At 54.9% G+C, this 15,252-nt stretch overlaps 1 protein-coding gene across 1 annotated transcript in view; it reads right to left on the reverse strand.

Annotated features, from left to right (window-relative positions):
* Positions 1 to 15,252, reverse strand: part of LOC102944985 (zinc finger protein 436-like) — a 112,961-nt gene that overhangs the window by 67,692 nt on the left and 30,017 nt on the right. Inside the window, exons 8-10 of the transcript XR_006286931.1 lie at positions 4,143 to 4,284; positions 3,739 to 3,850; positions 2,694 to 3,408 (exon numbers count right to left, since the gene is read on the reverse strand). The gene's annotated coding sequence lies outside the window, so the exon portion shown is untranslated. Of the gene's footprint in view, positions 3,409 to 3,738; positions 3,851 to 4,142; positions 4,285 to 15,252 lie in introns of the transcript that reaches the window.

Genomic DNA, 15,252 nt, shown 5'->3' on the forward strand with positions numbered 1-15,252 from the left:
TTTTATTAATGTTTGGCAGTGTGTTGCAGATCTTACAGCTGCTTGGGAACATTCAAGCCCCCCTCTTTCTTGGCTGTTAGCCAAATCCTAGCTGTGAGTAGTGTCCTTGGGCAGGCCAGTGTCTTATCTTTGGACCAAGCCTGACAGCTACAGCGTTGAATTAGCTTGTCCTCTGTTTTATTTTATTTTTTTTCCCCTTCTTGGCTTTTATTAACCTGCAAAGGAAACTTTTACTTTTTACTTATACACCTTTGTTTAAAAAGGAACACATGTACATTGCCCATTATACAGCACTTTAGTCTTATTGTTTAATGTATGCACATACACCCTTTTAGGAAAATGACTTTATTACAGAGCTTTGGAGCAACAAGCCTGGACAAGCACACCCACTTTTGAGAAGTCCACTCGGTACAACTTCTGGTGTCCAATAGCTTTCCTCCCTCCCCAGCCCTCTGGCTAGAAATGTGAGGTAGCCAGAAGGATCTCATGTATAATATGGGGAGTGGGTTAACCTTTCATGTCCTTGCTTCCAAAGACTGTTGGAAATTTTAACAACAATTTTTTTTAATTAAAAGATCTGGCCAATGAAATTTTTTTTTTTTACTTAAGCAAATGTATTAAACTTTAGTATATATTTCAAGTTGAATAAAACGAGTATCTGCATTTTGATTTAACCCTTCTATTTAGTTTTAAACTAAACTGTCCTATGAAAAATTAAACACAGCAATTCTGACCACAAGACAAACACCACAAGAAAACATAGAACACAGAATAGAATTCTTATTGTGCCAGTAAATTTATGAGATGTTGAATTGCTTTTTAGCTGGCATCAGTTTTTTCTGATTTTTTGAAAGACAAAAAAAAACACAGATCTACCCCTTTTGGGCAGTCAGTCATTGCTTAAAATATTTCCTTTTTATACAAATACACTTGTTAATTGCAGGCAAAACAGAGGAATTACCCATATTTTTTTGAATTTGTTTTATAGGCAGCCCAGGTTTCAGTGGCCTCTACTTTATCAGTTAGGCAATTTACATTCAAACAAATGCTTTCCGGCTTGCTTTTGGATCCACAGGTTAAAGATTCTTACTTTAAAAAGGGCACAATAAACTTTACTAGACTTTTGATTGCCTTTTACTTTTAACTCCTGCTGTCAAACACACAGCGACCTGAAAAGGAAGACACCACCTATTGTAGCCCCTTGGAGCCTAATAAGATATTAATTAAGTAGCACTGTATAATTGCATTTCTTTGGAAAAGGGCCTATTTTTTCCAAAATGGCTGCAAAGAAACCAAGAATTTTTTTCCTTTCCAGTACTTTACAAAGTTTAACTGCTTAATCCTCTCCAGCAACTACAGAGTTAACTTCTTACTATCCTTTTTAAAATCACTTGCTTATTTCCCAAAACGACACCCAATTAACTTAGATTTTACCATTTCAAGTATTATTCCGGGATTTACGTTTTCCATTCCTGTAATTATTTACTCCTCTTTTTTCACTATGACCTCCAAGTTTCCAACCTGTTTTCCAATTTCTCTATCTGTTGCCTGCCCGCTTGGGCCCGATCCTGTTTTTTTCTCTGAACCGTCCCTTCCATGAGCACCAGCTTTGTTTCATTACCAAATTAACAAGGAGGGTGGGCTTCTTAACTAGCCCCAGGCCTCCTGGTCTCTTTTTAAAAATATTTTCACTTACAAGGGCTACCCGAGTCCTCCCCCCATGAGGCTTGACACCTGGATAGAAAGCAAGGCTAATTGGCAAGGAAGGAGGTGACGGGCATAAGTCAGAAAGCCGAGGGTAAGCCGGAGGAGAGGCAGAAGCAGGCATAGCACAGAGCAGGGCTGGAGACCCCTGAGATGAATAAGAAAAGGAGGAGGAAAGAGGACGTCCTTTCGCATGCGCATAAGCCCAGTTGTCCCATACATACCAATAATCCATCTGGGCTGGAGCTTTGTTTTCCAGCCTTTTCCTAAGCGCTGTTAATTTTTCCCCAGCAAAGGAACCATCCAGTGGCCAGTCAAAAGGTGTTTGAGTTGTTAGTGCTGGCCACTCAACCTTGCACAAGATTACAGCTTTTTTTTTTTTTTACCTAACCCATGGGTACCAGAAATATTCCCCCAATTCTTGAGAATTTCAGCCAATGGGGTCCCCTTACTGACACTCTGCCCAGAACCCATAATGGGCTACCAAAAGGACACCAAATGTGCCACCTTATCGCCTAAGCGACGGTTCACACCTCCCCTCCTCGGAGTTCTCAAAGGTGAACTCACCCTGTGCCGGCTGGAGCTGTCCGAGAGGAGGAGTGTAGTCTCGCTTGTTGGGGCGAGCCTAGAGCCCCTTCGCGGTCGCCAAAACTGTTACGAATTACACCTGGTAGGACACGCACACAACTGCTGCGAATTATACCTGGTAGGACACGCACACAAGTGCTACGAATTACACCTGGTAGGACACGCACACCAATGCTGCGAATTATATCTGATAGGTCACGCACAGTCTGGGTAATGCACCAACAGTTTCCCTCACGGAGCAACAGTGACACTGGGTGGCCACTCTGGGTAATGCACTAACAATTTCCCTCACAGAGCAACAGTGGCACTCGGTGGCCACTCAGGGTAATGCACCAACAATTTCCCTCTCAGAGCAACAGTGACACTGGGTGGCCACTCAGGGTAATGCCCAAAGCATTCCCCTCACGGAGCAACAGTGAGACTGGGTGGCCAGTCAGGGTAATGCACCAACAATTTCCCTCACGGAGCAACAGTGACACTGGGTGGCCACTCAGGGTAATGCAAAAAGTATTTCCCTCACGGAGCAACGGCCAGCGGCCAGTGCGTGGCCAATTCAGGTAGTGCACAAATCATTTCCGTTGTGGACCAACAGTGACAGTGGGTGGCCAATTCAGGTCGTGCTCAAATCATTTCCCTCATGGACCAACAGTGACACCGGGAAGCCCCTTGGAGTAATACACAAAGCATTTGCTCACGGAGCACCAGTTGCACAAACTGGATTTAAGAATAACAATAATAATAAACAAAAAATAGTTGCACTATAAAAGTTAGATTTTCAATGATTGTAAGCGACAGCAAACAGAAGAAGGCAGATTACTAAGCAAATACAAATACACACGCATACTAAGCCTAAGATCTTAAAGAGACTGGATTCAAGAAGTAATTTCTCATCCTAAATGTCTTTCGGCAACTTGAAGAGTTTCTGTAGCTTAGACTTCCCGTTGTTTCTCTTTACAGACTAGACTCCTGTCTTAGTCTGGACTTCCCCCTTCTCAGTTCCTTTGTCTCTTCAGGTACTTTCAGCAACCTTTCTACTGCCCTGCATGATTTTCGTCCGCTCCGACTTTTCCATGGCTCCCGAGACCTCACTTGGGGGAATGCACACCTACCCGTGTCCTACAAAGGGAAACGGCACCAGGAGAGTAGAGGAGAGAGAGACTGAGAAAGTTGGCCAACACAAGAGAAGGGAGAAGAACATGGGAGGAAGGCAAGCAACTCACCAGCTAGAGTCATCCTCCTAGATGCAACCTTCTCCTGCGAAGGAGACACAGTTCCTGGCCAGAGAAATGAGCAGCCCCTGAAAATGGGGACCTTGTCTCTCTCGTAACCACAGCTGGTCAGGAACCATTTCTTACAAACCCAGCCCCAGCTAATGGGGAGTCCCTACCTCGAGCCAGGCGGGCCATGAGCAAAGCCTTAACCAAACCAAACACTTATCTCACTGACATTAGCGACTGCTCCACTGCCAACTGGACGACTCCTGGCTTACATCAACAGTGCTCGCGGGCTCACTGCTCTTGCTCGCTTCCCATCCGATGAGGGGAGTAAACTGTTTGTACTAAACCCAGACCGAGGAGGAAAAACAAATAAGTTACCATCTCAGTGGCCAACATGGCATAGGCTATTCTTCTCCTGCACAGCAGCATTCCGCCCCAACCCTCCCCACCATGAGGCCTTTAGTACTACAACTAGAAAGCACCCCTTGCAACGGCACCTGAAATAATCACTCTGCACAGCAGACTCAGGCCCCTCATCAGCTGTAATTTCACAGAGCCCCGTACCCAAAGAGGAAGCACACGGCCTCTGAAGAATACTGCAGCGAGCACAGATGAGGAATTCAAAGCACTGACCGCTTACTCAGAGCCAGTTATGCGGGAGACAGAAAGCTGACGACTCTTCACGTCTGCTTAGAAGGATGTCCAAGCTGCTCAGGTACACCTCGGCCACTTCTCCTCTGGCTCAGGCTCCTGGACAATTCCTCTGCGAGAGTAGCTGCAAAAGCCAAGCATGAGCTATCATTATACAAAGCTCCATTGGTGCTGGAAATCTTGCCCTCATCCATGCATTGGCCCCACTCGATGAAGAGAGATCGAGTTAACACTGACAGTCACTGCTCCACGCTCGCACGCACTGCCCTGCATGATTTTCGTCCTCTCCTACTTCTTCTTGGCTTCCAAGACATAGCCTGTGGGGATGCACACCTAGTGTGCCTGCCCGTGTCCTACGAAGGGAGACAGCACTGGGAAAGGCAAGGACGGAGAGAGAGAGACAGAGGCAGAGTGTGTGTGTTGGCTAATATACTAGAGGAGAGAGAGAGAGAAACATGGTAAGATAGCAAGCAATTCACCTCCTGGAGTCATCTGTGACAAAGCAGGACTGTTCTTCATGTTTCCTCTGAACAGTGTGTGAGTGCCTCAGTTTCCCCTATGCAGTTCTTAAGTATCTAGGTGGTGAGAGAAGGGTGCATGATCGTTGCAGAGCTCTAGAGGGTGGGTGTGTGCAGGGGTCTGGACACAGAGAATGGCCGACACCCTCTTTCCTGGCAACTGATGGTCTGGCCCTTGAGAGCTAAAGGGTTGGAGAACAAAGGAATCCAGTGACCTCCTGGCCCAGGATAGAGACAAAGCCTAGAGGAGGAGGGGCTAGAGGGGGAGTCAGTTTGGGGCTGGCTGTATCATGTCTGCTGTTTTGTGTGTCGTGGGAGGAGTTGTGTGTCGTCTCGTGTGTGTGTTGTCGTGTGTGTCGGGTGTCATGTTGTCTGCCCTTTTGTGTGTCGTGTGTCGGTGTCGTGTGTCGGGTGTCATGTTGTCTGCCCTTTTGTGTGTCGTGTGTCGGTGTCGTGTGTCGGGTGTCATGTTGTCTGCCCTTTTGTGTGTCGTGTGTCGGTGTCGTGTGTCGGGTGTCATGTTGTCTGCCCTTTTGTGTGTCGTGTGTCGGTGTCGTGTGTCTTTTCTGTGTCATGTTGTCTGCCCTTTTGTGTGTCGTGTGTCGGTGTCATGTGTCTTTTCTGTGTCATGTTGTCTGCCCTTTTGTGTGTCGTGTGTCGGTGTCGTGTGTCATTTCTGTGTCATGTTGTCTGCCCTTTTGTGTGTCGTGTGTCGGTGTCATGTGTGATTTCTGTGTCATGTTGTCTGCTGTTTTTTCTGTTGTGTGAGGTGTGTCATGTGTTGGTGTCGTGTGTGATTTCTGTGTCATGTTGTCTGCCGTTTTTTCTGGCATGTGAGGTGTTATGTGTTGGTGTCGTGTGTGATTTCTGTGTCATGCTGTCTGCCGTTTTTTCTGTCGTGTGAGGTGTCATGTGTCGGTGTCACCTGTGTGTGTGGGCGCGTGAGAAAGACGTCGCGTGTTGCATGTGTGTGGGCGCGTGAGAAAGACGTCGCGTGTTGCATGTGTGTGGGCGCGTGAGAAAGACGTCGCGTGTTGCATGTGTGTGGGCGCGTGAGAAAGACGTCACGTGTTGTGTGTGTCGGCATCTATCGGCGTTTGTGAGGCATCGTGTGTGAGAGACGTTGCGTGTCGGCGCGTGTGAGAGATGGCGCGTGAGAGACCTCATGTGTGTGAGACGTCAGCGAGCATCGGCATGCGTGAGTGTCGGCGAGCGTGAGTGTCGGTGAGCGTCGTGCTTGCGTGAGACGTGCTTGCGGACGTGAGACGTCCCGTGTCGTGCGTGTGTGTCGGCGAGCGTGAGAGACGGCGAGCGTGGGTGTCGGCGTCGTGCGTGAGAGACGTGTTTGTGTGTGTGAGACGGCGCGCGTGGGTGTCGGCGTCGTGCGTGAGACATGTCATGTTTCGGTGTCCTCTGTGTGTCGTGTGTCGGTGTCCTCTGTGTGTCGGTATCCTGTGTCATGTGTGTGTCAGTGTTGTGTGTGTGCAAGACATGTTTGTGTGTGTGAGACGGCGCGTGTGGGTGTCGGTGTCATGCGTGAGACGTGTTGTGTGTCGGTGTCATGCGTCGGTGTCCTGTGTGTGTCGTGTATGTGTCGTGTGTCGGTGTCGTGTGGGTCATGTGTCATGTATCGGTGTCGTGTGTGTGCGTGTGTCCGTGTCAGTGTCGTGTGTGTGCGTGTGTCCGTGTCAGTGTCGTGTGTGTGTGTGTGTCACGTGGGTCGTGTATGTGTTGTTGTTGTGTGCCGGTGTCGTGTGGGTCGTGTGTCGTGTATGTGTCGTGGGTCGTGTGGGTCATGTGTGTCGATGTCGTGTGGTGTGTCAGTGTCCTGTGTGTCGTGTGCCACGTGCCGTGTGTGGGTGTGTGTGTCGGTGTCGTGTGGGTCGTGTGTGTGTCGGTTACCTGTGTCGGTGTCAGTGGCGTGTGGCGGTGGCGTGTGTGTTGTGTGTCATGTGACGTCTGTGTCGTGTGTCATGTGTCGTGTGTTTGTGTCGTGTGACGTGTGTCGCGTGTCGTGTCTCTGTCGTGTGGGTGTTGTGTGTCAGCGTCGGTATCGTGTGTGTGTCGTGTGGCGTTTGTCGTGTGTGTGTCGTGTGTCATCTGTCGGTGTCATGTGTGTGTCGTTTGTCGTGTTTGTCTTGTGTCATCTGTCGGAGTGGTGTGTGTTGTGTGTCGTTTGTCATGTGTGTCCTGTGTCATCTGTCGGAGTGGTGTGTGTTGTGTGTCGTTTGTCATGTGTGTCCTGTGTCATCTGTCGGAGTGGTGTGTGTTGTGTGTCGTTTGTCGTGTGTGTCCTGTGTCATCTGTCAGAGTGGTGTGTGTCGTTTGTCGTATGGGTCGTGTATGTGTCGGGGTCGTGTCTCGGTGTCGTGTGGGTCGTGTCTCGGTGTCGTGTGGGTCGTGTCTCTGTCGGTGTCTGTGTCGTGTGTCATGTGACGTGTCTGTGTCGTGTGTCGGTGTCGTGTGTGTGTCATGTGTCGGTGTCGTGTGTCGTTTGGGTGTCGTGTGTGTGTCATGTGTCGGTGTCGTGTGTCGTTTGGGTGTCGTCTGTGTGTCGTTTGGGTGTCGTGTGAGTCATGTGTCGTGTGTGTGTTGTGCGTGTCATCAATCATGTGTCTGTGTCGTGTGTCGGTGTCGGTGTCGTGCGTCATGTGTATGTCATGAGTCATCTGTCGGTGTCGGTGTCGTGCGTCATGTGTATGTCATGAGTCATCTGTCAGTGTCGGTGTCGTGCGTCATGTGTGTCGGTGTCGTGTGTGTCGTGTATGTCATGAATCATCTGTCGGTGTTGAGTGTGTCGTGTGTAGGGTGTGTGTCTGGTGTCGGTGTTGGGGTCATATGTCGGGGTCGTATGTGTGTCGTGTGTCGTGTGTGTGCGCGGCGTGTCGTGTGTATGCAGCGTGCAGCGTGTGTGTGGCATGCGGCGTGTGGCGTATGTGCGTGGCGTGCGGCGTGCGTGCGTGGCGTGCGGCGTGTGTCATTTGTGCGTGGTGTGTGTGCACGGCGTGTGTGTGCGTGTGTGGCGTGTGGCGTGTGCGCGGCGTGCGGCGTGTGCCGTCTGTGTGCAGGGTGTGTGCGTCGTGTGTGTGCGGCGTGTCGTGCGTGTGCAGAGTGTGTGCGTCGTGTGTGTGCGGCGTGTCGTGCGTGTGCAGGGTGTGTGCGTCGTGTGTGTGCGGCGTGTCGTGCGTGTGCGGCGTGTGTCGTGCGTGCATCGTGTGTGTGCATCGTGTGTCGTGCGTGTGCAGGTATGTGCATCGTGCGTGTGCAGGGTGTGTGCGTCGTGTGTGTGCATCGTGCGTCGTGCATGTGCAGGGTGTGTGCGTCGTGTGTGTGCGCGGCGTGCGTGTGTGGCATGTGGCGTGTGTCATTTGTGCGTGGTGTGTGTGCGCGGCGTGTGTGCGCGTGTGGCGTGTGCGCAGCGTGTGCCGTCTGTGTGCAGGGTGTGTGCGTCGTGTGTGCGCGGCGTGTCGTGTCGTGTATGTGCAGAGTGTGTGCGGCGTGTCGTGCGTGTGCAGAGTGCGTGCGTCGTGTGTGTGCGGCGTGTGTCGTGCGTGTGCAGAGTGTGTGCGTCGTGTGTGTGCGTCGTGTGTGTGCGTCGTGTGTCGTGCGTGTGCAGGGTGTGTGCGTTGTGTGTGGGTGGCGTGCGGCGTGTCATTTGTGTGCGGCGTGTACGGCGTGTGTGGGGCGTGTGTGTGTGTCGTGCATGTGCGTCGTGTGGCGCGCGTGTGCAGGGTGTGTGCGGCGTGTGTGTGTGTCGTGCATGTGCGTCGTGTGTCGTGCGTGTGCAGGGTGTGTGCGGCGTGTGTGTGTGTCGTGCATGTGCGTCGTGTGTCGTGCGTGTGCAGGGTGTGTGCGTCGTGTGTGTGGGTGGCGCGCGGCGTCATTTGTGTGCGGCGTGTGTGCGGCGTGTGTGTGTGTCGTGCATGTGCGTCGTGTGGCGCGCGGCGTCATTTGTGTGCAGGGTGTGTGCGGCGTGTGTGTGTGTCGTGCATGTGCGTCGTGTGGCGCGCGTGTGCAGGGTGTGTGCGGCGTGTGTGTGTGTCGTGCATGTGCGTCGTGTGGCGCGCGTGTGCAGGGTGTGTGCGGCGTGTGTGTGTCGTGCATGTGCATCGTGTGGCGCGCGTGTGCAGGGTGTGTGCGGCGTGTGTGTGTCGTGCATGTGCGTCGTGTGGCGCGCGTGTGCAGGGTGTGTGCGGCGTGTGTGTGTGTCGTGCATGTGCGTCGTGTGGCGCGCGTGTGCAGGGTGTGTGCGGCGTGTGTGTGTGTCGTGCATGTGCGTCGTGTGGCGCGCGTGTGCAGGGTGTATGCGTCGTGTGTGTGTGTCGTGCATGTGCGTCGTGTGGCGCGCGCGTGTGCAGGGTGTGTGCGTCGTGGGTGTGTGTCGTACATGTGCGTCGTGTGGCGCGCGTGTGCACGGTGTGTGCGTCGTGCGTGTGCGTCGTGCATGTGCGTCGTGTGGCGCACGTGTGCAGGGTGTGTGCGTCGTGCGTGTGCGTCGTGCATGTGCGTCGTGTGGCGCGCGTGTGCAGGGTGTGTGCGTCGTGCGTGTGCGTCGTGTGGCGCGCGTGTGCAGGGTGTGTGCGTCGTGTGTGTGTGTCGTGCGTGTGCGTCGTGTGGCGCGCGTGTGCAGGGTGTGTGCGTCGTGTGTGTGCGTCGTGCGTGTGCGTCGTGTGGCGCGCGTGTGCAGGGTGTGTGCGTCGTGTGTGTGTGTCGTGCGTGTGCGTCGTGTGGCGCGCGTGTGCAGGGTGTGTGCGTCGTGTGTGTGTGTCGTGCGTGTGCGTCGTGTGGCGCGCGTGTGCAGGGTGTGTGCGTCGTGTGTGTGTGTCGTGCGTGTGCGTCGTGTGTCGCGCGTGTGCAGGGTGTGTGCGTCGTGTGTGTGTGTCGTGCATGTGCGTCGTGTGTCGTGCGTGTGCAGGGTGTGTGCGTCGTGTGTGTGTCGTGCATGTGCGTCGTGTGTCGTGCGTGTGCAGGGTGTGTGCGTCGTGCATGTGCGTCGTGTGTCGTGCGTGTGCAGGGTGTGTGCGTCGTGTGTGTGTGTCGTGCATGTGCGTCGTGTGTCGTGCGTGTGCGTCGTGTGTGTGTGTCGTGCATGTGCGTCGTGTGTCGTGCGTGTGCAGGGTGTGTGCGTCGTGTGTGTGTGTCGTGCATGTGCGTCGTGTGTCGTGTGTCGTGCGTGTGCAGGGTGTGTGTGTCGTGCGTGTGCAGGATGTGTGTGTCGTGCGTGTGCGTCGTGAGTGCGTCGTGTGCGCAGGGTGTGTGCGTCGTGAGTGCGTCGTGAGTGCGTCGTGAGTGCGGCGTGTGCGCGGCGTGAGTGCGGCGTGTGTGTGCGGCGTGAGTCGCGTGTGAGGCGTGTGTCGCGTGTGTGCGGCGTGTGTCGTCTGCGGCGTGTCGTGTGTGACGCGTGTGTCGCGTGTGTGCGGCGTGTGGCGTGTGTGCGGCGTGTGTCGTCTGTGACGCGTGTGTGCGGCGTGTGTCGTCTGCGCCGTGTGGCGTGTGTGTGGCGTGTGTGCGGCGTGTGTCGTCTGCGCCGTGTGTCGTGTGTGCGGCGTGTGTCGTGTGTGTGCGGCGTGTGTCGTGTGTGACGCGTGTGTCGTGTGTGTGCGGCGTGTGTCGTCTGCGGCGTGTGTCGTGTGTGTGCGGCGTGTGTCGTCTGCGGCGTGTCGCGTGTGTGCGGCGTGTGTCGTCTGCGGCGTGTCGTGTGTGACGCGTGTCGCGTGTGTGCGGCGTGTGTCGTCTGCGGCGTGTCGTGTGTGACGCGTGTCGCGTGTGTGCGGCGTGTGTCGTCTGCGGCGTGTCGTGTGTGACGCGTGTCGCGTGTGTGCGGCGTGTGTCGTCTGCGGCGTGTCGTGTGTGACGCGTGTCGCGTGTGTGCGGCGTGTGTCGTCTGCGGCGTGTCGTGTGTGACGCGTGTCGCGTGTGTGCGGCGTGTGTCGTCTGCGGCGTGTCGTGTGTGTCGCGTGTGTGCGGCGTGTCGTCTGCGGCGCGTGTCGTGTGTGTGACGCGTGTGTGCGGCGTGTGTCGCGTGTGTGCGGCGTGTGTCGTGTGTGACGCGTGTCGTGTGTGACGCGTGTGTGCGGCGTGTGTCGTCTGCGGGGTGAGTCGTGTGTGACGCGTGTGTCGTGTGTGTGCGGCGTGTGTCGTCTGCGGCGTGAGTCGTGTGTGACGCGTGTGTCGCGTGTGTGCGGCGTGTGTCGTCTGCGGCGTGTGTCGTGTGTGAGGCGTGTGTCGTCTACGGCGTGTGTCGTGTGTGACGCGTGTGTCGCGTGTGTGACGCGTGTCGTCTGCCGTGCGGAATGTGTGCCGTGTGCGCGTTTTGTGTCATGTGTGCCGTGTGTGCGGCGTGTGCGTGTAGCGTGTGCGGCGTGTGTGTCGTGTGCGGCGTGTGTGTCGTGTGGGGTATGCCGCGCGTGTGTCATCTGTGTGGTGTGTCGTGTATGTCGTGTAGTGTGTGCGGGGCGTGTGCCGTGTGTGTGCCGTGTGCGGGGCGTGTCGTGTGTGTGCCGTGTGCGGGGCGTGTGTCGGTGTCGTGTGAAGCGTGTCACGTGTGTGTTGCATGTCGCGTGTGTAGCGTGTTGCGTGTTACGTGCCGGTGTCACATGCGTCACGTGTCGTGCGCGTGTCGGTGTCCTCTGTCACGTGTCCTGTGTGTCGTGTGCGTGTCGGTGTCGTGCGTGTCGGTGTCGGTGTCGCGCGTGTCGTGTGTCAGGTGCCGGTGTCGGTGTCGCGCGTGTCGTGTGTCAGGTGCCGGTGTCGGTGTCGCGCGTGTCCTGTGTGCGTGCGTGTGTCGGTGTCGCGCGTGTCCTGTGTGCGTGCGTGTGTCGGTGTCGCGCGTGTCCTGTGTGCGTGCGTGTGTCGGTGTCGCGCGTGTCCTGTGTGCGTGTCGGTGTCCTGTGTGCGTGTCGGTGTCCTGCGTGCGCGTGTCGGTGTCCTGCGTGTCCTGTGTGCGTGCGTGTGTCGGTGTCGTGCGTGTCCCGTGTGCGTGTGTCGGTGTCCTGCGTGCTGGTGTCGTGCGTGTCCTGCCTGCGTGTCCTGCCTGCGTGTCGGTGTCGTGCGTGTCCTGCGTGCTGGTGTCGTGCGTGTCCTGCGTGCTGGTGTCGTTCGTGTCCTGCATGTCCTGTGTGCGTGTCGGTGTCGTGCGTGCGTGTCGGTATCCTGCGTGTCGGTATCCTGCGTGTCCTGCGTGCGTGTGTCGGTGTCCTGCGTGTCGGTGTCGTGCGTGTCCTGCGTGCGTGTCGGTGTCCTGCGTGTCGGTGTCGTGCGTGCCCTGCGTGCGTGTCGGTGTCGTGCGTGCCCTGCGTGCGTGTGTCGGTGTCCTGCGTGTCGGTGTCCTGCGTGCGTCGGTGTCCTGCGTGCGTGTGTCGTGCGTGCGTGTCGGTATCCTGCGTGTCGGTGTCCTGCCTGTCGGTGTCCTGCGTGTCCTGTGTGCGTGTCGGTGTCCTGCCTGTCGGTGTCCTGCGTGTCCTGTGTGCGTGTCGGTGTCCTGCGTGTCCTGTGTCGGTGTCCTGCGTGTCGGTATCCTGCGTGTCCTGCGTGCGTGTCGGTGTCCTGCGTGTCGGTGTCCTGCGTGTCCTGCGTGTGTGTCGGTGTCCTGTGTGCGTGTCGGTTTGGTGTGTCGGTGTCCTGCGTGTCCTGTGTCCTGTGTCGGTGTCCTGTGTCGGTGTCGTGCGTGTCGGTGTCCTGCGTGTCGTGTGCGTGTCGGTGTCCTGCGTGTCGTGTGCGTGTCGGTGTCCTGCGTGTGATGTGTGTGTTGGTGTGGGTGTCGCGTGTCCCGTGTCGCGTTGGTGTGGGTGTCGCGTGTGTGTTGGTGTGGGTGTCGCGTGTGTCGCGTGTGTGTTGGTGTCGCGTGTGTCGCGTGTCGCATGTGTTGGTGTCGCGTGTGTGTTGGTGTGCGTGTCGGTGTGCGTGTCGTGTGTGTGTTGGTGTGCGTGTCGCATGTCTCGTGTGTGTTGGTGTCGTGTGTGTGTTGGTGTCGGTGTCGCGTGGCGTGTATGTGTTGGTGTCGTGTGTGTCATGTGTCGTGTATGTGTCGTGTGTGTCATGTGTCGTGTATGTGTCAGGGTAATGCACAATTTCCCTCACGGAGCAACAGTGACACTGGGTGGCCAGTCAGGGTAATACACAAAGCATTCCCGGCACGGAGCAACAGTGACACTGGGTGGCCACTCAGGGTAATGCACCAACAATTTCCCTCACGGAGCAACAGTGACACCGGGTGGCCAGTCAGGCTAATGCACAAACCATTTCCCTCACGGAGCAACAGTGACTCTCGGTGGCCAATTCAGGTAATGCACAAATCATTTCCCTCACGGAGCAACAGTGACACTCGGTGGCCAGTGAGGGACATGCACAAACAATTTCCATCACGGAGCAACAGTGACACTGGGTGGCCAGTCAGGGTAATGCACACACTATTTCCCTCACGGAGCAACAGTGACACTCGGTGGCCAGTCAGGGTAATGCACAAAGCATTTCTGTCACGGAACAACAGTGACACTCCGTGGCCACTCAGGGTAATGCACAAAAATTTCCCTCACGAAGCAACAGTGACACTGGGTGGCCAGTCAGGGTAATGCACAAAGCATTCCCCTCACAGAGCAACAGTGACACTGGGTGGCCACTCTAGGTAAAGCACGAACAATTTCCCTAACGGAGCAACAGTGACACTCGGTGGCCAGTCAGGGTAATGCACGAACAATTTCCCTCATGGAGCAACAGTGACACTGGGTGCCCACTTGGAGTAATGCAGAAAGCATTTCCCTCACGGAGCAATGGTGACATTTTGTGGCTAATTCAGGTAGTGCACAAATCATTTCCCTCATGGACCAACAGTGACAGTGGGTGGCCAATTCAGGTCGTGCTCAAATCATGTGTTTGTTTCGTGCGTGTGTGTCGTGTGGTGTGTCGTGTCATGTGTCGTGTGTCGTGTGTGTCGTGTGTCGTGTGGTGTGTCGTGTGTGTCGTGTGGTGTGTCGTGTGGGTCATGTGTGGTGTGTGAGTCATGTGTGTCTCGGTGTCCTGTGTGTTGGTGTCAGGTGCGTCGTGTGTCGGTGTCAGGTGTGTCGTGTTTGTGTCGGTGTGAGATGTCTTGGTGTATGTGACGTATTGGTTTATGTGACATGTTGTGTGTTGTGTTGAGTGTGTGAATGGTGTGTCGGTGTCGTCTGTAATTTTTGTGTGTCGTGCTGGGTGCCACTTTGTGTGTCGTGTTGTGTGTGTGTGTGACGGGTCGTGTGTCATATTGTGTGCATGTTCGACGTGTTGTGCGTGTGTGACGTGCGTGTGCCGTGCTGTTTATGTGCGACGTGCAACGTGCCTGCGACGCGCAACGTGTTGTGTGCACATGTGACGTGCTGTGTACAACGTGCGACAGGCTGTGTGTGACGTGCAAAGTGTTGTGCGATATACGACGTGCAGTCTACAACCTGCGACGTGTGATGAGCGAGCAACACTCGACATGCTGTGTGCTACGTGTTGTGCGTGTGACATGCAACGTGCGACGTGCTGTGCGACGTGCTGTGTGTGTGACGTACATGCGTGCCACGTGCGATGTGTCAGTGTCGTGTCAGTGTCATGTGTGCCGTTTTGTGTCATGTTGTGCGCCGTTGTGTCATGTGTCGTGTTCTGCACGTGCGCACGTGTTGTGCGTGTGCATGTGTGTAGTGCGACGTGTTGTGCGTGAAGTGATACATGCAACAAACTGTGCGACGTGCTGTGTGTGACATGCGACGTGCTGTGTCGTGTTGAGTTTGTGTGGGTCGTGTTGTGTTGAGTGTGTTGGTGTCATGTGTGTGATGTTTTGTGTGATGCTTTCCGTGTCGTGTTGTGTGCCATGTGAGGTGTCGTGTGTCATTTTCTGTCATCGTGTGTGATGTGTGCGCGTCCACACGTGTGACGTATTGTGCATATCCGTGTGGTAAGTGCAAAATGGGATGGGTCAACTTGCCACCCCCTTCCCCAACAGTTTAGCCCCTTGTCGTAAACATGATCCTACCCCCTCCCTACGGTGCTACTGACACTAAAACGACCTAAAAGACCCCCGACTTATCACTATTGGCTGGCACCCTATTGCCACCCGCACTTCTATGCTGCTGCTGCTGCTGGCCAAACCCTCCCCGCAAAATCGAAACCCCACCCCCTACCCGGAACCCAACTGGAACCCTTACCCTATAACCTGCTCCCCAACTCTAAACTCCTGAACCGAAACTGTAGCCCAATCCTCACCCCAACCCTAATCTCCAGCTCTGAACCCAGTCCCTCTAAGCCTGACACCGCTTTAAGGCAAAGCCCAGTTCCCCAGTCCCACCCTGTGCAACAACAGTGCAAACCACACCCTCCTGCCCCCCCCCCCCCCCCCCCCCCAGGAATCCTTCCTGCTTCTTATCACCACTTGTTTTGAAATTAAACTTTTCTTCATTTGCATTCCACAAACCTTCATTCTCATTTGATGGATTATTTAGTTACAGGGTTCTACACAATGCAACTCTTTGCTATTACATTGTAACAGGATACAGATAAGTGAAAACAGTGCAAACAACATTCCACTAGTTTTCAGGAGGTTTAAACACCCAATACAT

The sequence above is a fragment of the Chelonia mydas genome, chromosome 21 (genome assembly GCF_015237465.2).
Source record: "Chelonia mydas isolate rCheMyd1 chromosome 21, rCheMyd1.pri.v2, whole genome shotgun sequence".
Taxonomy (NCBI): domain Eukaryota; kingdom Metazoa; phylum Chordata; order Testudines; family Cheloniidae; genus Chelonia; species Chelonia mydas.